Raw genomic sequence first — 22,838 nt, 5'->3', positions numbered from 1 at the left:
CAGGAGTTGGCCATTCTGCCCTTCCAGCCTGCACCACCATTCAATATGATCATGGCTGATCATCCTTAATCAGTATCCTGTTCCTGCCTTATCTCCATAACCCTTGATTCCACTATCCTTGAGAGCTCTATCCAACTCTTTCTTAAATGAATCCAGAGACTGGGCCTCCACTGCCCTCTGGGGCAGAGCATTCCACACAGCCACCACTCTCTGGGTGAAGAAGTTTCTCCTCATCTCTGTCCTAAATGGTCTACCCCGTATTTTTAAGCTGTGTCCTCTGTTTCGGCAGTCACCCCGCAGCGGAAACATGTTGCCTGCCGCCAGAGTGTCCAATCCTTTGATCATCTTATATGTCTCAACCAGATCCCCTCTCAGTCTTCTAAACTCAAGGGTACACAAGCCCAGTCGCTCCAGTCTTTCAGTGTAAGGTAATCCCGCCATTCCAGGAATTGACCTCGTGAACCTACGCTGCATTCCCTCAATAGCCAGAATGTCTCTCCTCAAATTTGGAGACCAGAACTGCACACAGTACTCCAGGTGTGGTCTCACCAGGGCCCTGTCCAGCTGCAGAAGGACCTCTTTGCTTCTATACTCAATCCCTCTTGTTATGAAGGCCAGCATGCTATTAGCCTTCTTCACTACCTGCTGTACCTGCATGCTTACCTTCATTGAGTGGTGTACAAGAACCCCCAGATCTCTCTGTACTGCCCCTTTACCTAAATTGATTCCACTTAGGTGGTAATCTGCCTTCCTGTTCTTGCCACCAAAGTGGATAAGGATCCATTTATCCACGTGAAAGTGCATCTGCCATGCATCTGAGCACTCACCTAACTTGTCCAGGTCACCCTGTAATCTCCTAACATCCTCATCACATTTCACCCTGCCACCCAGCTGATGAAATTTGCGAATGTTATTGCTAATACCATCTTGTATATCCTGAAGATAGATTGTAAAAAGCTGCGGTCCCAGTACTGATCCGTGCGGTACCCCACTGGTCAGTGCCCGGCATTCCGAAATGGAGGGGTGGAGGAGTGTGGAAGGATGAGAGAATGCAGGCTGCGGCCCTATGAAGCAGGGGGAGGGCTTGCAGTTGGCTTGTGTGGGGATGTGGGAGACTACAGGAGCCTGGTGGGCAAGGGCTGGCTGAAAGGCAGCTGGAGGGACGGAGGGAGGGAAGCACGCACGGAGGAGGAAGAGCAAAGAGAAAAGAGAAAAAAAAGCCAAAGGGGATAAAGAGAAAGAGCAAGAAAGAAAATGTGGCTGGCCAGCACGCCTTGAAGTAGGGAGAAAAGGCAGGGGCCAGCGCCTACGGCCATACTAGTCTGAAAACGCCCGATCTCGTCTGATTCTTGGAAGCTAAGCAGACTCAGGCCTGGTTAGTACTTGGATGGGAGACCGCCTGGGAATACCAGGTGCAGTAGGCTTTTTCCGCCAGCAGTGGCTGCTCAAGTCACCCCTCTGCACTTGTCTTGTGCCAGGCAATGGAGCGGCAGGTTATTTTTGCTGCTGCTGCTGTGCCTGGCATCAGTCTCCTGCAGGCACGAGACACGGAGGGGAGGAGAGCGGAGCGCTGCCAAAATCAGCAAGAAAGGCGGAAAGAAAGGGATTGGGGCTGCACGCTGTCTGCGGGTGGCAGTCAGGAAAGGCGGACAATAGACAATAGGTGCAGGAGTTGGCCATTCTGCCCTTCCAGCCTGCACCACCATTCAATATGATCATGGCTGATCATCCTTAATCAGTATCCTGTTCCTGCCTTATCTCCATAACCCTTGATTCCACTATCCTTGAGAGCTCTATCCAACTCTTTCTTAAATGAATCCAGAGACTGGGCCTCCACTGCCCTCTGGGGCAGAGCATTCCACACAGCCACCACTCTCTGGGTGAAGAAGTTTCTCCTCATCTCTGTCCTAAATGGTCTACCCCGTATTTTTAAGCTGTGTCCTCTGTTTCGGCACTCACCCCGCAGCGGAAACATGTTGCCTGCCGCCAGAGTGTCCAATCCTTTGATCATCTTATATGTCTCAACCAGATCCCCTCTCAGTCTTCTAAACTCAAGGGTACACAAGCCCAGTCGCTCCAGTCTTTCAGTGTAAGGTAATCCCGCCATTCCAGGAATTGACCTCGTGAACCTACGCTGCATTCCCTCAATAGCCAGAATGTCTCTCCTCAAATTTGGAGACCAGAACTGCACACAGTACTCCAGGTGTGGTCTCACCAGGGCCCTGTACAGCTGCAGAAGGACCTCTTTGCTTCTATACTCAATCCCTCTTGTTATGAAGGCCAGCATGCTATTAGCCTTCTTCACTACCTGCTGTACCTGCATGCTTACCTTCATTGAGTGGTGTATAAGAACCCCCAGATCTCTCTGTACTGCCCCTTTACCTAAATTGATTCCACTTAGGTGGTAATCTGCCTTCCTGTTCTTGCCACCAAAGTGGATAAGGATCCATTTATCCACGTGAAAGTGCATCTGCCATGCATCTGAGCACTCACCTAACTTGTCCAGGTCACCCTGTAATCTCCTAACATCCTCATCACATTTCACCCTGCCACCCAGCTGATGAAATTTGCGAATGTTATTGCTAATACCATCTTGTATATCCTGAAGATAGATTGTAAAAAGCTGCGGTCCCAGTACTGATCCGTGCGGTACCCCACTGGTCAGTGCCCGGCATTCCGAAATGGAGGGGTGGAGGAGTGTGGAAGGATGAGAGAATGCAGGCTGCGGCCCTATGAAGCAGGGGGAGGGCTTGCAGTTGGCCTGTGTGGGGATGTGGGAGACTACAGGAGCCTGGTGGGCAAGGGCTGGCTGAAAGGCAGCTGGAGGAACGGAGGGAGGGAAGCACGCACGGAGGAGGAAGAGCAAAGAGAAAAGAGAAAAAAAAGCCAAAGGGGATAAAGAGAAAGAGCAAGAAAGAAAATGTGGCTGGCCAGCACGCCTTGAGGTAGGGAGAAAAGGCAGGGGCCAGCGCCTACGGCCATTCTAGTCTGAAAACGCCCGATCTCGTCTGATCTCGGAAGCTAAGCAGACTCAGGCCTGGTTAGTACTTGGATGGGAGACCGCCTGGGAATACCAGGTGCAGTAGGCTTTTTCCGCCAGCAGTGGCTGCTCAAGTCACCCCTCTGCCCTTGTCTTGTGCCAGGCAATGGAGCGGCAGGTTATTTTTGCTGCTGCTGCTGCTGTGCCTGGCATCAGTCTCCTGCAGGCACGAGACACGGAGGGGAGGAGAGCGGAGCGCTGCCAAAATCAGCAAGAAAGGCGGAAAGAAAGGGATTGGGGCTGCACGCTGTCTGCGGGTGGCAGTCAGGAAAGGCGGACAATAGACAATAGGTGCAGGAGTTGGCCATTCTGCCCTTCCAGCCTGCACCACCATTCAATATGATCATGGCTGATCATCCTTTATCAGTATCCTGTTCCTGCCTTATCTCCATAACCCTTGATTCCACTATCCTTGAGAGCTCTATCCAACTCTTTCTTAAATGAATCCAGAGACTGGGCCTCCACTGCCCTCTGGGGCAGAGCATTCCACACAGCCACCACTCTCTGGGTGAAGAAGTTTCTCCTCATCTCTGTCCTAAATGGTCTACCCCGTATTTTTAAGCTGTGTCCTCTGTTTCGGCACTCACCCCGCAGCGGAAACATGTTGCCTGCCGCCAGAGTGTCCAATCCTTTGATCATCTTATATGTCTCAACCAGATCCCCTCTCAGTCTTCTAAACTCAAGGGTACACAAGCCCAGTCGCTCCAGTCTTTCAGTGTAAGGTAATCCCGCCATTCCAGGAATTGACCTCGTGAACCTACGCTGCATTCCCTCAATAGCCAGAATGTCTCTCCTCAAATTTGGAGACCAGAACTGCACACAGTACTCCAGGTGTGGTCTCACCAGGGCCCTGTACAGCTGCAGAAGAACCTCTTTGCTTCTATACTCAATCCCTCTTGTTATGAAGGCCAGCAGCCTTCTTCACTACCTGCTGTACCTGCATGCTTACCTTCATTGAGTGGTGTACAAGAACCCCCAGATCTCTCTGTACTGCCCCTTTACCTAAATTGATTCCACTTAGGTGGTAATCTGCCTTCCTGTTCTTGCCACCAAAGTGGATAAGGATCCATTTATCCACGTGAAAGTGCATCTGCCATGCATCTGAGCACTCACCTAACTTGTCCAGGTCACCCTGTAATCTCCTAACATCCTCATCAGATTTCACCCTGCCACCCAGCTGATGAAATTTGCGAATGTTATTGCTAATACCATCTTGTATATCCTGAAGATAGATTGTAAAAAGCTGCGGTCCCAGTACTGATCCGTGCGGTACCCCACTGGTCAGTGCCTGGCATTCCGAAATGGAGGGGTGGAGGAGTGTGGAAGGATGAGAGAATGCAGGCTGCGGCCCTATGAAGCAGGGGGAGGGCTTGCAGTTGGCCTGTGTGGGGATGTGGGAGACTACAGGAGCCTGGTGGGCAAGGGCTGGCTGAAAGGCAGCTGGAGGGACGGAGGGAGGGAAGCACGCACGGAGGAGGAAGAGCAAAGAGAAAAGAGAAAAAAAAGCCAAAGGGGATAAAGAGAAAGAGCAAGAAAGAAAATGTGGCTGGCCAGCACGCCTTGAAGTAGGGAGAAAAGGCAGGGTCCAGCGCCTCCGGCCATACTAGTCTGAAAACGCCCGATCTCGTCTGATCTCGGAAGCTAAGCAGACTCAGGCCTGGTTAGTACTTGGATGGGAGACCGCCTGGGAATACCAGGTGCAGTAGGCTTTTTCCGCCAGCAGTGGCTGCTCCAGTCACCCCTCTGCACTTGTCTTGTGCCAGGCAATGGAGCGGCAGGTTAATTTTGCTGCTGCTGCTGTGCCTGGCATCAGTCTCCTGCAGGCACGAGACACGGAGGGGAGGAGAGCGGAGCGCTGCCAAAATCAGCAAGAAAGGCGGAAAGAAAGGGATTGGGGCTGCACGCTGTCTGCGGGTGGCAGTCAGGAAAGGCGGACAATAGACAATAGGTGCAGGAGTTGGCCATTCTGCCCTTCCAGCCTGCACCACCATTCAATATGATCATGGCTGATCATCCTTAATCAGTATCCTGTTCCTGCCTTATCTCCATAACCCTTGATTCCACTATCCTTGAGAGCTCTATCCAACTCTTTCTTAAATGAATCCAGAGACTGGGCCTCCACTGCCCTCTGGGGCAGAGCATTCCACACAGCCACCACTCTCTGGGTGAAGAAGTTTCTCCTCATCTCTGTCCTAAATGGTCTACCCCGTATTTTTAAGCTGTGTCCTCTGTTTCGGCACTCACCCCGCAGCGGAAACATGTTGCCTGCCGCCAGAGTGTCCAATCCTTTGATCATCTTATATGTCTCAACCAGATCCCCTCTCAGTCTTCTAAACTCAAGGGTACACAAGCCCAGTCGCTCCAGTCTTTCAGTGTAAGGTAATCCCGCCATTCCAGGAATTGACCTCGTGAACCTACGCTGCATTCCCTCAATAGCCAGAATGTCTCTCCTCAAATTTGGAGACCAGAACTGCACACAGTACTCCAGGTGTGGTCTCACCAGGGCCCTGTACAGCTGCAGAAGAACCTCTTTGCTTCTATACTCAATCCCTCTTGTTATGAAGGCCAGCATGCTATTAGCCTTCTTCACTACCTGCTGTACCTGCATGCTTACCTTCATTGAGTGGTGTACAAGAACCCCCAGATCTCTCTGTACTGCCCCTTTACCTAAATTGATTCCACTTAGGTGGTAATCTGCCTTCCTGTTCTTGCCACCAAAGTGGATAAGGATCCATTTATCCACGTGAAAGTGCATCTGCCATGCATCTGAGCACTCACCTAACTTGTCCAGGTCACCCTGTAATCTCCTAACATCCTCATCAGATTTCACCCTGCCACCCAGCTGATGAAATTTGCGAATGTTATTGCTAATACCATCTTGTATATCCTGAAGATAGATTGTAAAAAGCTGCGGTCCCAGTACTGATCCGTGCGGTACCCCACTGGTCAGTGCCTGGCATTCCGAAATGGAGGGGTGGAGGAGTGTGGAAGGATGAGAGAATGCAGGCTGCGGCCCTATGAAGCAGGGGGAGGGCTTGCAGTTGGCCTGTGTGGGGATGTGGGAGACTACAGGAGCCTGGTGGGCAAGGGCTGGCTGAAAGGCAGCTGGAGGGACGGAGGGAGGGAAGCACGCACGGAGGAGGAAGAGCAAAGAGAAAAGAGAAAAAAAAGCCAAAGGGGATAAAGAGAAAGAGCAAGAAAGAAAATGTGGCTGGCCAGCACGCCTTGAAGTAGGGAGAAAAGGCAGGGGCCAGCGCCTACGGCCATACTAGTCTGAAAACGCCTGATCTCGTCTGATCTCGGAAGCTAAGCAGACTCAGGCCTGGTTAGTACTTGGTTGGGAGACAGCCTGGGAATACCAGGTGCAGTAGGCTTTTTCCGCCAGCAGTGGCTGCTCAAGTCACCCCTCTGCACTTGTCTTGTGCCAGGCAATGGAGCGGCAGGTTATTTTTGCTGCTGCTGCTGTGCCTGGCATCAGTCTCCTGCAGGCACGAGACACGGAGGGGAGGAGAGCGGAGCGCTGCCAAAATCAGCAAGAAAGGCGGAAAGAAAGGGATTGGGGCTGCACGCTGTCTGCGGGTGGCAGTCAGGAAAGGCGGACAATAGACAATAGGTGCAGGAGTTGGCCATTCTGCCCTTCCAGCCTGCATCACCATTCAATATGATCATGGCTGATCATCCTTAATCAGTATCCTGTTCCTGCCTTATCTCCATAACCCTTGATTCCACTATCCTTGAGAGCTCTATCCAACTCTTTCTTAAATGAATCCAGAGACTGGGCCTCCACTGCCCTCTGGGGCAGAGCATTCCACACAGCCACCACTCTCTGGGTGAAGAAGTTTCTCCTCATCTCTGTCCTAAATGGTCTACCCCGTATTTTTAAGCTGTGTCCTCTGTTTCGGCACTCACCCCGCAGCGGAAACATGTTGCCTGCCGCCAGAGTGTCCAATCCTTTGATCATCTTATATGTCTCAACCAGATCCCCTCTCAGTCTTCTAAACTCAAGGGTACACAAGCCCAGTCGCTCCAGTCTTTCAGTGTAAGGTAATCCCGCCATTCCAGGAATTGACCTCGTGAACCTACGCTGCATTCCCTCAATAGCCAGAATGTCTCTCCTCAAATTTGGAGACCAGAACTGCACACAGTACTCCAGGTGTGGTCTCACCAGGGCCCTGTACAGCTGCAGAAGGACCTCTTTGCTTCTATACTCAATCCCTCTTGTTATGAAGGCCAGCATGCTATTAGCCTTCTTCACTACCTGCTGTACCTGCATGCTTACCTTCATTGAGTGGTGTACAAGAACCCCCAGATCTCTCTGTACTGCCCCTTTACCTAAATTGATTCCACTTAGGTGGTAATCTGCCTTCCTGTTCTTGCCACCAAAGTGGATAAGGATCCATTTATCCACGTGAAAGTGCATCTGCCATGCATCTGAGCACTCACCTAACTTGTCCAGGTCACCCTGTAATCTCCTAAGATCCTCATCACATTTCACCCTGCCACCCAGCTGATGAAATTTGCGAATGTTATTGCTAATACCATCTTGTATATCCTGAAGATAGATTGTAAAAAGCTGCGGTCCCAGTACTGATCCGTGCGGTACCCCACTGGTCAGTGCCTGGCATTCCGAAATGGAGGGGTGGAGGAGTGTGGAAGGATGAGAGAATGCAGGCTGCGGCCCTATGAAGCAGGGGGAGGGCTTGCAGTTGGCCTGTGTGGGGATGTGGGAGACTACAGGAGCCTGGTGGGCAAGGGCTGGCTGAAAGGCAGCTGGAGGGACGGGGGACCTGCGGAGTGCCTGTAGATTTTTCTACAGAGACGTGGGACTCAGGAATCTAGAGACCGGGGCTCGTCTGTGCGGGATTTTGCAGAGACCGTGTTTGCGGAGGAACGTGGACCTACGGGGTGCCTGTGATCTGTTTCACAGAGACGTAGGACACAGGAATCCAAAGACCGGGGGTGCCTGCAAAGGGACCTGGGCGATCACGGGACTGAAGGTCCGGGGAATTGGCTAAATAGTGATAGATTATCACGGGATAATACAGGAATCTCCGATTTTACAAAGTCCTCGGCAATGGGAAATAAGGGATCCAAGGCGAATAAGGGAAAGGTAGGCTTGAGCGTAGACAATGAAAAATACCCCGGGGTACCTGACGATAGTCCGTTAGGAATAATGTTAAATAATTGGGATCAGGGTAGGAGAAAAGGAAAATCTAGAAAGAAGGTGGTGAGATACTGTCAAATGTGGTCCCAAACACCTATTCAGGGAGACTCAGTGTGGTGGCCTAAATTCGGCACTGATGAAGACTGGGTCCGGCAAGCTCTAATTTTATATGTCAATTCGAAACCTAATGTTACTCGGGAGGAAAGTGATTACGCCCTTTGTTGGCTACCAGTCACACTATCTTGCAAAATGAAGGTAACCAATGAAGACTCGAAAGGGCAGAAAGAATGGGAACCTTTAGATCACTTACCGCCGCCCTACGTGACCCCGTCGGCCCGCAAAATGGTCCTTCGGGTGGCGACGATTCAGGGGAAGGGGAAGAAAGCGGGGAGGAACCACCAGGTGACTCAGGAGTACAGACTAGATCTCAAGCTGAAATGAGTCTCAGACAGAACTCTGTCCCGATTGCAAGAATGAATCCACTCCGGGAAGTGCCCATGGGAGGCGCGGAAGGAGGGACGGGATATGTGAACGTCCCCTTAACGAGTACTGAAGTACAGAATTACAAGAGGGAGATGAAGGGCCTACTGGAGGACCCCATGGGCCTGGCTGAACAATTAGATCAGTTCCTGGGGCCAAATACTTATACGTGGGATGAGATGTATTCCATCATGGGAACATTGTTCTCTCGCCAGGAGCGACAGATGATACGTCAAGCTGCGCTGTTGGTCTGGGAGAGAGAGGGAGGAGCAGGAGGGGAGCAGAAATTTCCCCTCACCGACCCCGAGTGGGATAAGCAAACGGAAGAAGGAAGACGCAACATGAGGGATATGCGGGAATATTGGATAAAAGGAATAAGGCAGGCAGCCCCGAAGGGGCACAATTTTACCAAGGCCTTTGGGAATCATCAAAACCCGGAAGAAACCCCTACAGACTCCCTAGACAGGATTAGGAAGAACTTGCAGCAGTTCGCTGGGGTGGACCCTGAGACGGAAGTGGGACAGCAACTCATACGGGTAGAGTTTGTGTCAAAAGCCTGGCCGGACATACGAAAGATGTTAGAGAAAATGGATGATTGGGATAGTAAACCTCTGAGTGAACTGCTACGGGAGGCGCAAAAGGTGTTTGTGAGAAGGGACGATGAGAAGCAAAAGAAGGCGACAAAGATAATGATGCAGACGGTGCAACAAGTGACAGCTGGAAGGAGGGAAAAGGGGGAGCCGTGGCAGGAACCGGAAAGGGGAGAGTCGTGGCAAGAGCAGAGAAAAAGAGGACCGGGGCCGGAACAAAGGAAGGGTGGAGGAACTCGAGGCCGCGACAGGGAAACGAAGAGGATACTCAGATGTTACTACTGTAATGAAGAGGGACATTTTAAGCGAGAGTGCCCCCGCTACAAGCGGGAAGTGCGGTCGTAGATGGCGCAACGAAACGGACGATCGAGTCCGGACGACTGCCCGGGAAGTGGTCAGCCCAATCCTGTGAGTTGTACGCCCTCCAGAGGGCCCTGAAGTTGTTGGAGGGGAAAGTGGGGACCATATATACTGACTCAAAGTATGTATACGGAATTGTTCATACTTTCGGGAAAATCTGGAAAGAGCGAGGATTGATAACTTCCCGGGGAAAAGAATTAGCTCACGAACAAATGATCAGCCTAACGTTGGAAGCCCTGGCGTTACCTACAGAACTCGCAGTAGTCCATGTACCCGGTCACCAGAAGGGGTCGACACCGGAAGCGGTGGGAAACCGGCTGGCAGATGAGGAAGCCAAGCGGGCAGCGGTCGAAAAATCCGTCCAATTGTTAACATTAATACCGTTGAGGGAAGGGCTCGCTAAACAACCCGTCTTCACCCAGGGGGAGATTGATAAAATGGATCAATTGGGTGCCCGGCTAGAAACTAACGGGAAGTGGACGGTTCCTGATGGGAGACAAGTACTAAACAAACAGATCACCCGGAGTATTCTGCACCGATTACACCATCAGACCCACTGGGGGGTGCAAGCCATGTGTGACACGATCCTGAGAGACTATGTATGTAGGGGGATATACACATTAGCCCAACAAGAGGTAGTCGGATGCCCCACTTGCCAGCGAATTAACAAGAAAGCCATGCGTTCTATGCCAGCTGGTGGTCAGCCCCTCGCAATTAGGCCATTCCAGAGGATCCAAATTGACTTTACAGACTTACCCCCAGTACAGAGATGGAAGTATCTGCTAGTAATAGTAGACCATTTCACTCACTGGGTAGAGGCTTTCCCAACCGCCAAAGCCGATGCACCAACCGTGGCCCGACTGTTGTTAGAGAACATAATCCCGAGATATGGCATGATGGAATCTATAGACTCAGACTGCGGGACACATTTTGTTTCTAGGCTACACCATTTGATCTGTACTGCCCTGGGTATCCAATGGAAATTCCATGCACCCTGGCATCCCCAGAGCTCGGGTCGAGTGGAGAGAATGAATGGCACACTCAAGACCCAATTGTCTAAGCTGATGTTAGAAACTAAGTTACCATGGCCAAAGTGCCTTCCTATTGCCCTATTGAGAATACGTACAGCACCTCGCCGGGATATCGGGGTCTCCCCCTATGAGATGCTGTTCGGATTACCATATTGGAGTAAGGTTGATGGGTGTCCCACTCTACAAGGGGGGAGATGTATTTGTCAGAGACTATTTACTGGCCTTATCCCGTTCTTTTGCAGAACTCCGGAGGAAGGGTCTCCTGGCTCAAACTCCGCCGCTCGACTTCCTCTTACATAAGGTGGAGCCCGGAGATTGGGTACTTGTAAAGACCTGGAGGGCCGAAAAGCTCCAGCCGCAGTGGGAAGGACCGTTCCTGGTCCTGTTAACAACTGAAGCCGCTGTTCGGACGAAAGAAAAAGGTTGGGCCCATGCATCGAGGATAAAGGGGCCTGTTCCGCCAGAAGGAGAGAGCACTTGGACATGCGGGCCAGGGGACAAGCCATTGGTGGTAAAGCTGAAAAGACAGCGACAATGAACTCTACCTGGACTGTATTGGTGGGGATATTGATCAGTTTACTCCTGTATGTGGGGGAGGGCAAGGGGAGATGTGACAAATGTCGGACTACGGTGAGGCTTGGGAGTCAGATCTACACGGGATCATTTGTGTCTCACTCCCATGTGAACGATTGGTGTTACGATGTGAATGCACGGCAAGAATGTTGGGAGGGTGGAAAACCCTATTATCAAGTGTATAATAAAGGGTACGGTGGCAAAGTCCGTGGGTGCCCTAAAAATGACCGCTGGGTGTGTGTTAACAAAGATGGGCAGTGGGGCCTACCCTCCGTGTTGCTCAGAGAGCAGATTGACAGAGTCAAGGAGACCAGAGTTCAGAACACTGAACGGGAGTTAGAGAAAGAGAACGACCGTCAGAGAACGGTCATTGTCTCTAAAGTGCCATCTATATACAAAGAGGTCGAAGAGCAGATTGAGCTCCCTGATGTAACACAAAACCTGTTTATTGATCTCACCTCTAGGATTGCCACTGTTTTAAATGTTAGCAATTGCTGGGTTTGTGGGGGGCCACATATGTCAGAACAATGGCCGTGGACTGGGCAAAGCTTAGACATATGGGAATTGCTTCAATACAATTGGACACATGTCAACGAAAGGAAAAGCCAGGGGTGGAGACTGACAAATAGCCCTGAGGGCCAGTTATGTGTTGAAGGCAAGGGGACCGTGGAGGTAGGAATTAGTCCCTGTCAGAGTGTATTGAATGCCACCACGCGAGTATGGTGGCCTGAGAATATTGCTTGGTACATTGCAAACCGAGATCGTCAAAATTGCATTCGGTTACGTTCTGATTCCTCCTCTTACGAGCTAAGTGCTGACCCTTCCGATGGCATGAAAAGAGTGTGGAGCGGTGGTTGTCAGGGGAATCAATGCTGGAATAATCCTGTCCAGACTCTGCCACGGGGCCAACAATCCGAATACTGGAATTCAGTGGTCCTGGTCCTTATGAGGCCGTCCCTGGGGTAAAGGAGTTGTGGGATGACGTTGTGAGGCAGGGAGAGCCTGCTCCAGATGGCCTATTTTGGATATGCAGTAATCAGGCATACTCCAAACTGCCCATGGGATGGTCTGGAGTATGCTTCCTGGGTCTAATAAGACCTGAATTCTTCCTATTACCCCAGGAGGAAGGCGATGATTTGGGAGTTAAACTCTTTGACTCCCTGCGTAGGTCGCCAAGGGATATCCAAGTCGGTGATTGGGGGGATGAGTGGTCACCGGCCCGGATTATTGAATACTACGGGCCTGCTACGTGGGCACAGGATGGATCATGGGGATACCGTACTCCTATCTATATGTTAAACCGAATTATCAGGCTCCAAGCAGTCGTAGAGGTCATGACGAATCAGACCGCCCTGGCCCTGGAGTTGCTGGCTAAGCAGCAGGATCAGATGAGGGCTGCTATATACCAAAACCGGCTTGCCTTGGATTATCTGTTGGCCTCGGAAGGGGGCGTGTGCGGGAAGTTTAACCTGACTAACTGCTGTCTGAAAATTGACGATAATGGTAAAGCGGTTTTGAAGATTTCCGATGAAATTCGGAAACTGGCCCATGTGCCGGTTCAATCCTGGCGCCCTCTTGGTGGCATCGGATGGTGGGATGGTCTCCTAGGTGGTAGTTGGTGGCGCACGGCGTTACTGGTGGCTGGGGGGGGCGTAATGCTTCTACTCATCTTACCCTGCCTGATCCCCTGTGTTCAATCTTTAATCCAGAAAAATATTTCCCAACTCCAGGCAGTGGCGGTACCCCAACATGGAACGCAGGAACTTAAGGTGCTGTTGCTGCGAAAGACTAAGGATTTCCCGGGCCCCTGATGGGAGGACGCTTATCTTTGTCATGCACATCTTAAAAACAGAAAGGGTGGAATTGTGAGAGACGATTTCGGTACAAATAGTTAAGATGTGCATGACCTCAGAGTCTAAGGGGAATAGAGCCGTGGGGGTAGGTAAAACATGCTTCTGTATAATAAAGGACGAGACATCTGCTGCTACAGAGTAGAAAAACAAGTCCTTGATTGATAAGACCACTAACTCTGACAGAGAAGAATAAGTCCTTGACTGATAAGACTACAGGGTAGAAAAACAACTCGGGAAACTGTTGCAGACTTTGTGAGAATGTGAACCTCGTGACTCTTTAGAGCTATAGGGGGGAGGGACTTGTACTGTATTTAATCAGAAACATTGTTAGCCTGGCGCGCCTTTTTTTTCAAGGGTGCCCAACTCTGCAGACTTGTTAATAAAACTTTGTTTTCCTGAATTTGTCTAGAGCGATTATTGAGAAGCGATTTTCGTTTCTAACACTGAGTCTGCTTCGCTTCCGAAATCAGACGAGATCGGGCGTTTTCAGACTAGTATGGCCGTAGGCGCTGGCCCCTGCCTTTTCTCCCTACTTCAAGGCGTGCTGGCCAGCCACATTTTCTTTGTTGCTCTTTCTCTTTATCCCCTTTGGCTTTTTTTTCTCTTTTCTCTTTGCTCTTCCTCCTCCGTGCGTGCTTCCCTCCCTCCGTCCCTCCAGCTGCCTTTCAGCCAGCCCTTGCCCACTAGGCTCCTGTAGTCTCCCACATCCCCACACAGGCCAACTGCAAGCCCTCCCCCTGCTTCATAGGGCCGCAGCCTGCATTCTCTCATCCTTCCACACTCCTCCACCCCTCCATTTCGGAATGCCAGGCACTGACCAGTGGGGTACCGCAGGGATCAGTACTGGGACCGCAGCTTTTTACAATCTATCTTCAGGATATACAAGATGGTATTAGCAATAACATTCGCTAATTTCATCAGCTGGGTGGCAGGGTGAAATGTGATGAGGATGTTAGGAGATTACAGGGTGACCTGGACAAGTTAGGTGAGTGCTCAGATGCATGGCAGATGCACTTTCACGTGGATAAATGGATCCTTATCCACTTTGGTGGCAAGAACAGGAAGGCAGATTACCACCTAAGTGGAATCAATTTAGGTAAAGGGGCAGTACAGAGAGATCTGGGGGTTCTTGTACACCACTCAATGAAGGTAAGCATGCAGGTACAGCAGGTAGTTGTTGGGGAGATTTCACTGCGGTGTTTAATGTAGGGCTAGGGAGGGTGACACTTCCAGCCCTGAAATGGTTAACAACAGCCAAGCGAGCTGCTGCAGGCGACTGCATGACTGCTGGAGCTTGTAAGGGATATGCATAATGTTAATTAAATCTTGGAGCCTGTAAATACCAGCCAGTATCAATTGCCCCATCGAAACTCGGGATTAATAAAGAAACTGATCGGAATCTGTAACTGTTAGACAAGTGTGAATTGCTCTATCGGAACCTGTAACTAGTGAGTGTGAATGGCTCTATTTAAGTCTAAAGTTGATAAGTGTAATTGACAATTTAGTTAAACTAAAACTATTGAAAATGGCTAGCCTGTCAGACGCATAGTAATTCCTTGACACAATGGACTATTGAATACGGGATCGGAACCGCACCCGGGGATGGCTGAGCCATTGTCAAGCACAGCAGGAGCTGGACAGGCACTTCGATGCGGCCAATAGGAGGACGGATCCCCAGCGCGCACAGATGAATGGACCAATGGGGAAGGCGAACTGACCGGGGACTCCAGGCAGCGCGAAGTATAATTGTGTCAACTTTGAACGGGAAGGGAGAACGCCTTCTCCAACGAATGCATGCTTGTAGATTCGTTGTATCAGTTAGGATTCTGTGAATAAACTGCTGTCTGCGTCTAACCATAGTTGCCAGTGTGAGTCTCTCCTTCCAAAAGAACACGCAAAGACGGGACCCTCCGGGTCCGTCTTAACATAGTGAAGAAGGCTAATAGCATGCTGGCTTTCATAACAAGAGGGATTGAGTATAGAAGCAAAGAGGTCCTTCTGCAGCTGTACAGGGCCCTGGTGAGACCACACCTGGAGTACTGTGTGCAGTTCTGGTCTCCAAATTTGAGGAGAGACATTCTGGCTATTGAGGGAATGCAGCGTAGGTTCACGAGGTCAATTCCTGGAATGGCGGGATTACCTTACACTGAAAGACTGGAGCGACTGGGCTTGTGTACCCTTGAGTTTAGAAGACTGAGAGGGGATCTGGTTGAGACATATAAGATGATCAAAGGATTGGACACTCTGGCGGCAGGCAACATGTTTCCGCTGCGGGGTGAGTGCCGAAACAGAGGACACAGCTTAAAAATACGGGGTAGACCATTTAGGACAGAGATGAGGAGAAACTTCTTCACCCAGAGAGTGGTGGCTGTGTGGAATGCTCTGCCCCAGAGGGCAGTGGAGGCCCAGTCTCTGGATTCATTTAAGAAAGAGTTGGATAGAGCTCTCAAGGATAGTGGAATCAAGGGTTATGGAGATAAGGCAGGAACAGGATACTGATTAAGGATGATCAGCCATGATCATATTGAATGGTGGTGCAGGCTGGAAGGGCAGAATGGCCAACTCCTGCACCTATTGTCTATTGTCCGCCTTTCCTGACTGCCACCCGCAGACAGCGTGCAGCCCCAATCCCTTTCTTTCCGCCTTTCTTGCTGATTTTGGCAGCGCTCCGCTCTCCTCCCCTCCGTGTCTCGTGCCTGCAGGAGACTGATGCCAGGCACAGCAGCAGCAGCAAAAATAACCTGCCGCTCCATTGCCTGGCACAAGACAAGTGCAGAGGGGTGACTTGAGCAGCCACTGCTGGCGGAAAAAGCCGACTGCACCTGGTATTCCCAGGTGGTCTCCCATCCAAGTACTAACCAGGCCTGAGTCTGCTTAGCTTCCGAGATCAGGCGTTTTCAGACTAGTATGGCCGTAGGCGCTGGCCACTGCCTTGTCTCCCTACTTCAAAGTGTGCTGGCCAGCCACATTTTCTTTGTTGCTCTTTCTCTTTATCCCCTTTGGCTTTTTTTTCTCTTTTCTCTTCGCTCTTCCTCCTCCGTGCGTGCTTCCCTCCCTCCGTCCCTCCAGCTGCCTTTCAGCCAGCCCTTGCCCACCAGGCTCCTGTAGTCTCCCACATCCCCACACAGGCCAACTGCAAGCCCTCCCCCTGCTTCATAGGGCTGCAGCCTGCATTCTCTCATCCTTCCACACTCCTCCACCCCTCCATTTCGGAATGCCAGGCACTGACCAGTGGGGTACCGCACGGATCAGTACTGGGACCGCAGCTTTTTGCAATCTATCTTCAGGATATACAAGATGGTATTAGCAATAACATTCGCTAATTTCATCAGCTGGGTGGCAGGGTGAAATGTGATGAGGATGTTAGGAGATTACAGGGTGACCTGGACAAGTTAGGTGAGTGCTCAGATGCATGGCAGATGCACTTTCACGTGGATAAATGGATCCTTATCCACTTTGGTGGCAAGAACAGGAAGGCAGATTACCACCTAAGTGGAATCAATTTAGGTAAAGGGGCAGTACAGAGAGATCTGGGGGTTCTTGTACACCACTCAATGAAGGTAAGCATGCAGGTACAGCAGGTAGTGAAGAAGGCTAATAGCATGCTGGCCTTCATAACAAGAGGGATTGAGTATAGAAGCAAAGAGGTTCTTCTGCAGCTGTACAGGGCCCTGGTGAGACCACACCTGGAGTACTGTGTGCAGTTCTGGTCTCCAAATTTGAGGAGAGACATTCTGGCTATTGAGGGAATGCAGCGTAGGTTCACGAGGTCAATTCCTGGAATGGCGGGATTACCTTACACTGAAAGACTGGAGCGACTGGGCTTGTGTACCCTTGAGTTTAGAAGACTGAGAGGGGATCTGGTTGAGACATATAAGATGATCAAAGGATTGGACACTCTGGCGGCAGGCAACATGTTTCCGCTGCGGGGTGAGTGCCGAAACAGAGGACACAGCTTAAAAATACGGGGTAGACCATTTAGGACAGAGATGAGGAGAAACTTCTTCACCCAGAGAGTGGTGGCTGTGTGGAATGCTCTGCCCCAGAGGGCAGTGGAGGCCCAGTCTCTGGATTCATTTAAGAAAGAGTTGGATAGAGCTCTCAAGGATAGTGGAATCAAGGGTTATGGAGATAAGGCAGGAACAGGATACTGATTAAGGATGATCAGCCATGATCATATTGAATGGTGGTGCAGACTGGAAGGGCAGAATGGCCAACTCCTGCACCTATTGTCTATTGTCCGCCTTTCCTGACTGCCACCCGCAGACAGCGTGCAGCCCCAATCCCTTTCTTTCCGCCTTTCTTGCTGATTTTGGCAGCGCTCCGCTCTCCTCCCCTCCGTGTCTCGTGCCTGCAGGAGACTGATGCCAGGCACAGCAGCAGCAGCAAAAATAACCTGCCGCTCCATTGCCTGGCACAAGACAAGTGCAGAGGGGTGACTTGAGCAGCCACTGCTGGCGGAAAAAGCTGACTGCACCTGGTATTCCCAGGCGGTCTCCCATCCAAGTACTAACCAGGCCTGAAACCGCTTTGCTTCCGAGATCAGGCGTATTCAGACTAGTATTGCCGTAGGCGCTGGCCTCTGCCTTTTCTCCCTACTTCAAAGTGTGCTGGCCAGCCACATTTTCTTTGTTGCTCTTTCTCTTTATCCCCTTTGGCTTTTTTTTCTCTTTTCTCTTTGCTCTTCCTCCTCCGTGCGTGCTTCCCTCCCTCCGTCCCTCCAGCTGCCTTTCAGCCAGCCCTTGCCCACCAGGCTCCTGTAGTCTCCCACATCCCCACACAGGCCAACTGCAAGCCCTCCCCCTGCTTCATAGGGCCGCAGCCTGCATTCTCTCATCCTTCCACACTCCTCCACCCCTCCATTTCGGAATGCCAGGCACTGACCAGTGGGGTACCGCACGGATCAGTACTGGGACCGCAGCTTTTTACAATCTATCTTCAGGATATACAAGATGGTATTAGCAATAACATTCGCAAATTTCATGAGCTGGGAGGCAGGGTGAAATGTGATGAGGATGTTAGGAGATTACAGGGTGACCTGGACAAGTTAGGTGAGTGCTCAGATGCATGGCAGATGCACTTTCACGTGGATAAATGGATCCTTATCCACTTTGGTGGCAAGAACAGGAAGGCAGATTACCACCTAAGTGGAATCAATTTAGGTAAAGGGGCAGTACAGAGAGAACTGGGGGTTCTTGTTGTGGCATATAAATGAATTAATGTTATTTCTGCAAGTATAAATTCTGATACAGAATAGGAATGAGAAAATACATATTCAGTAAAAAGAAAGCATGAGACATGAATACAGAACAATGGTGGATATATGGGCAAACAGGAAAGCATCTGTTTCCCCTCCTCAAGACACAGGAACTAACCCTAATCAAAGAGGTCAAAGTGGCCTCTGGATGGAAATAGATGCTGATAGAAGAAAAGATATGCCTAATCAATAATCTATAATAGACTGACGTCAAACACCCTTATGGGAGTCAGAGATAAGAGTTTGTCACGGACAAAACAGGATAAACAGAAGTTGTGGGATAAGTCTTAAGGAAATGAGTGACGTAAGCGAAGCTGGGAACAGACAATGGCATGAGGAAAACATATGGTATAAACTGCGAGGGTTTTTTGGATATAGTGTGCATTTTGTCATTACCTTACCAGGTAGTTAGACAAAGCACCCATCTATAGGTGTACAAATAAATGGCTGATCAGAAATTAGTCTCGGACTGAAATTATTAAAGTGAGTGAGCTTTTGTTTCTCACAATTGGGGGCTCGTCCGGGATTTTCTTCCATCACCGGGGGGAGTGGCTGGCCTTGGACACTGGTAAGACGCGTCCCGTTCCCCATTGAGGAGCGGTCTCGTGTCCCGGTTTGGTCTGCTCCCTTGGGTGACTGATGTGAATCCTATAAGAGAGACATCTGAATCAGACAGTGATAGGAGCTCGATAGAAAATACGGTGACAAAAGGGGCCAGGCAACTCTGTGCACAGACCAAGGTAAGAAAATTGACTTTTAAGTATTGCCTTGGTGGCCGGGATTGAGTTTTAGTAGTTAATAAGGGACTAACGAAGGAACTCAATATGGCTTGTGCTTTGGGTAAGGAAAAAGCCTCCGGGGAAACAAAGTAAGGAAACGGCAATGGAAATGGAGGCGGGGTCCCTTACAACATTCCTCCGGAAAGTCCTTTGGGCAGGATGTTGTGGAAATTGGCAAAATAATACTTGTACAAGGGAGAAAGATGATTAAATATTGTTGCTTTGTATGGACTAAGGACTCCATTCTTCGTCCCGCTGTCTTCTGGCCAAAGTACAGATCGGACGAAGACTGGGTTTGTGAATATCTGAATTTATATGTCAATGTGCGAGAGACAGAGAGAGAGAGAGAGAGAGAGAATGTAAAGAGCTGTCCAGCTGGTAGGAAGTTTAACCCTTTGTGATTTGGTTTGAGTGAACATTTGTTTGTTGGTGATTGAATGTTTGTGTTTTATTCCCTGGAGCTTGAGTTCCAGGACTGTTTTGAATCTGATTTTGTTATGGAAACTTAACATGATTTCTTTTAAGGTTAAGGATTCTATTGTGATTATGAAGAAAAAAAAAGGAATGATAACTCCTGTTCTTTTTACAGATCATGACTGCCTTACTATCAGTTTCTAACTAATCTCTTTTATCTTTACAGAACAGCGATTTATGGAGGACAGTTGAAGTTTCAGTTCAACATTAGATTGTGGTAAAAGCAAAATTCTATGGTTAATATCTGTGACCTTGGATTCAGCCATTGTTCATGCATTAGAAGTTTTTTTTAAAAAACTTGAGTAGACGAGTTCTTTTAAGGCAATCTCTGATTATTTTACGACCTATAGTATTGTAATTGAGCAATGATTGGTCAGGACTATTTAAGAAAACTAATTTTGGATCTAAATTAAAGGACTAAAACTGGGTAATTACAGTGAATTGCAAAATTGGGAACTGTATGCATTTTGCATTTTGACTATTAAATACTGAAGAAATGAACGTAAATATATATAAATATATTTATAAGTTAGGAACAGGCTTTGAAGGTTAGTCAAGCATGAATTGATGAATTGGTGTTTGAAGTTATGGGGAGCTAGAAATATTGCAATACTTCTTTAAAAAAAAAGATAAAGGGGGAAAAAACGTAACGACTTATCCCCTTTGGGAGGTACCCATAGGGGACAAAGAGATTGGGTTTGTAAGTGCCCCCCTCACCAGTGGGGAGGTCAGAACATTTAAAAAGGAAATGAAGGTCCTGGTTGAGGATCCGGTGGGGTTGTCTGAACAAATTGATCAATATTTGGGGCCCAGTCTGTATGCCTGGGCTGAATTAATGTCTATTTTGAATATATTATTTACTGGGGAGGAAAGGGGACTTGTACGAGGAACTGCCATTAAAATATGGGAGAGGGAACACCCGATTGGAGATGGGGATGCTGGACAGGGAGAGGTGAAGTTTCCCCTCAGAGACCCCCAGTGGGAAAACCAAAACCCGGAGCATAGAGAAGAAATGAGGGAATTGAAAGACCTGATTCTAAAAGGAATAAGGGAGGCAGTTCCGAAGTCACAGAATTTGATTAAAGCCTTTGAAATTAGACAGGTGAAAGATGAGACTCCCTCAGCTTTCTTGCAAAGATTAAGGGACTCAATGCGGAAATACTCTGGAATGAACCCTGAGGACCCAGTGGCACAGGGTCTTTTGAAAGTACATTTTGTGACAAGAGCATGGCCAGACATACAGAGAAAGATACAGAAGATAGAAGGATGGAGTGAAAAACCATTAGATGAATTGTTGTGAGAGGCACAGAAAGTGTTTGTAAAGAGGGAGAGGACAAGGGGGAACATTTGATAGAGGGTTTGAGCGACAGGGGCAGAGATGGAAGTCGCTACAGGCAGGATGCTATTATTGTGGAAAGATAGGGCATTTTAAGCGGGAGTGTCCTGATCTACAAAGGGAAGAAAAGGCAATTCCGCTTATGAATTATGATGAAGAATAGGGGTGTCAGGGGTTCCTGCCCTCAGGGGCCCACCAGGAACCCTTGATAAACTTGAAGGTGGGACCGTGTAGGGAGGAGGTAATCTCCCTAGTAGATACGGGGGCAGCACGGTCATCGCTGAATTTTAAACCAAAGAAAGTAGAAATGTTAACACGGTCAATTACTGTTTCGGGGGTGAAAGGGGAAGGATTTACTGTTCCAGTATTTGAACCTATGATGATAGAAGGTCCTAAAGGTAGGGTTACAGGGGAACTGCTGTATATCCCTGATATAGGAAGTAACTTACTGGGGAGAGACCTAATTATCCTTTTAGGACTGGAGATTGGAATTCAGGAAAAAGAATTAGTTGTACAACTGGCGATGTTGACAGAGGATGCTGAGAGAAAGATAGACCCTATTGTATGGGCTAGAGAAGGGAATCGTGGAAAACTACAGATCCCTCCCCTTTTAATAAATTTAAATCGGAAAGGGGACGTTGTCTGTGAACGACAATATCCTATTTCCATAGAAGGTAAACGGGGACTGCAGCCAGTAATTGAGGGACTGATTAGAGATGGTTTGTTGGAGCCATGTATGTCTCCTTATAATACCCCAATTCTACCAGTGCGGAAATCTGATGGAACTTATCGATTGGTGCAGGATTTGAGAACATTAAATCGGATAGTACAGGTCAGGCACCCAGTGGTGCCAAACCCCTACACGTTATTAAGTAAGATCCCTCATGATCACAAATGGTTTAGTGTGATAGATTTAAAGGATGCCTTTTGGGCTTGTCCCTTGGCGGAGGAAAGATTTGGGACTATCCCCCTATGAAATCTTATTTGAATTACCTTATCTGGGAACGCAGGGAGAATTGCCAATTCCCGAAACTAAAGATTTGTTTTTAAAGAAGTATATACTGGGCTTGTCCTCCTCTTTATCTTTCCTCAGAAAACAGGGTCTATTGGCACAGACTCCGCCCCTTGAATTTGCTGTTCATCCCATCCGGCCAGGAGATTGAGTCTTAAAATCATGGACAGAGACGAAGCTGCAGCCAGACTGGGAAGGGCCGTATCAGGCTCTTTTGACTACCGAAACGGCAATAAGGACGGCAGAGAAAGGCTGGACTCATTACACTCGGATCAAAGGGCCAGTGGACCCTCCAGTTGAGGAAGAAGTCTGGACGCAATCAATGCAAGACCCGCTGAAACTCAGACTAAAGAGACTTTGAGTAATTGACTATACAGTGGCGACGCGAGCGCGGGATTATTTCTGTAAGATTGTATATTAAGCCTTTTTGTGTTTTAGCATAATGATCAGAATACTGGGAATGCTTAGAGTTATGATGCTAGCCCTCTTCGTATTGGGATTTTGTTACATATCATTTTCATATGTATTATTAATGGTTCCTGAGTCTGATAATCCACAAGTAATAGACACTGATATATGTAGCTTAGTAAATTGTAGGAATGTAGCTAATCAGAGACAATACCGCAACTCAGAGATACATCTTAAGTCCTATGGGGATGGCCTCGGGGATGGTACCTGGTATAATGGTCTTGTCACCGGACCCCCTTCCGACCAGCACGCGATTGTCCCGATAAAAAGTGTAACCCCATATATTTAACGATAAGAAAAACCACATGGCACGAAGCAGTTTTGGGAGGTGGCACTTATGAGGTACAATTAAATGAAACATTTGGGATTGAAATGAAAGCAAATGGGAAGGAGTTTGTGGGCTGTTGTTTTCGAATTAGCA

The 22,838-nt window shown here is 49.1% G+C and overlaps 3 non-coding genes and 2 pseudogenes across 3 annotated transcripts; 4 read left to right on the top strand and 1 right to left on the bottom strand.

Annotated features, from left to right (window-relative positions):
* The first annotated feature begins 1,304 nt into the window (after nt 1–1,304).
* LOC148150895 (5S ribosomal RNA) lies at nt 1,305–1,424 on the top strand (annotated as a pseudogene).
* A 1,546-nt stretch (nt 1,425–2,970) lies between these two features.
* Nucleotides 2,971–3,089, top strand: LOC148150894 (5S ribosomal RNA). The gene has a single exon (XR_015756795.1). It is a non-coding gene; the product is annotated as a 5S ribosomal RNA (ribosomal RNA).
* A 1,541-nt stretch (nt 3,090–4,630) lies between these two features.
* On the top strand, nt 4,631–4,749 carry LOC148150893 (5S ribosomal RNA). Its single transcript, XR_015755830.1, has one exon. It is a non-coding gene; the product is annotated as a 5S ribosomal RNA (ribosomal RNA).
* Nucleotides 4,750–6,295: 1,546 nt separating this feature from the next.
* LOC148150892 (5S ribosomal RNA) lies at nt 6,296–6,414 on the top strand. The gene has a single exon (XR_015756341.1). It is a non-coding gene; the product is annotated as a 5S ribosomal RNA (ribosomal RNA).
* Nucleotides 6,415–15,901: 9,487 nt separating this feature from the next.
* Nucleotides 15,902–16,010, bottom strand: LOC148150891 (5S ribosomal RNA; annotated as a pseudogene).
* Between the last annotated feature and the right edge of the window lie 6,828 nt (nt 16,011–22,838).

Source organism: Chiloscyllium plagiosum, unplaced genomic scaffold (assembly GCF_037043375.1).
Source record: "Chiloscyllium plagiosum isolate Xiang-an unplaced genomic scaffold, Cpla_swu_hap1 HiC_scaffold_3, whole genome shotgun sequence".
Classification (NCBI taxonomy): Eukaryota; Metazoa; Chordata; class Chondrichthyes; order Orectolobiformes; family Hemiscylliidae; genus Chiloscyllium; species Chiloscyllium plagiosum.
This window is presented reverse-complemented; position numbering and strand designations above follow the sequence as displayed.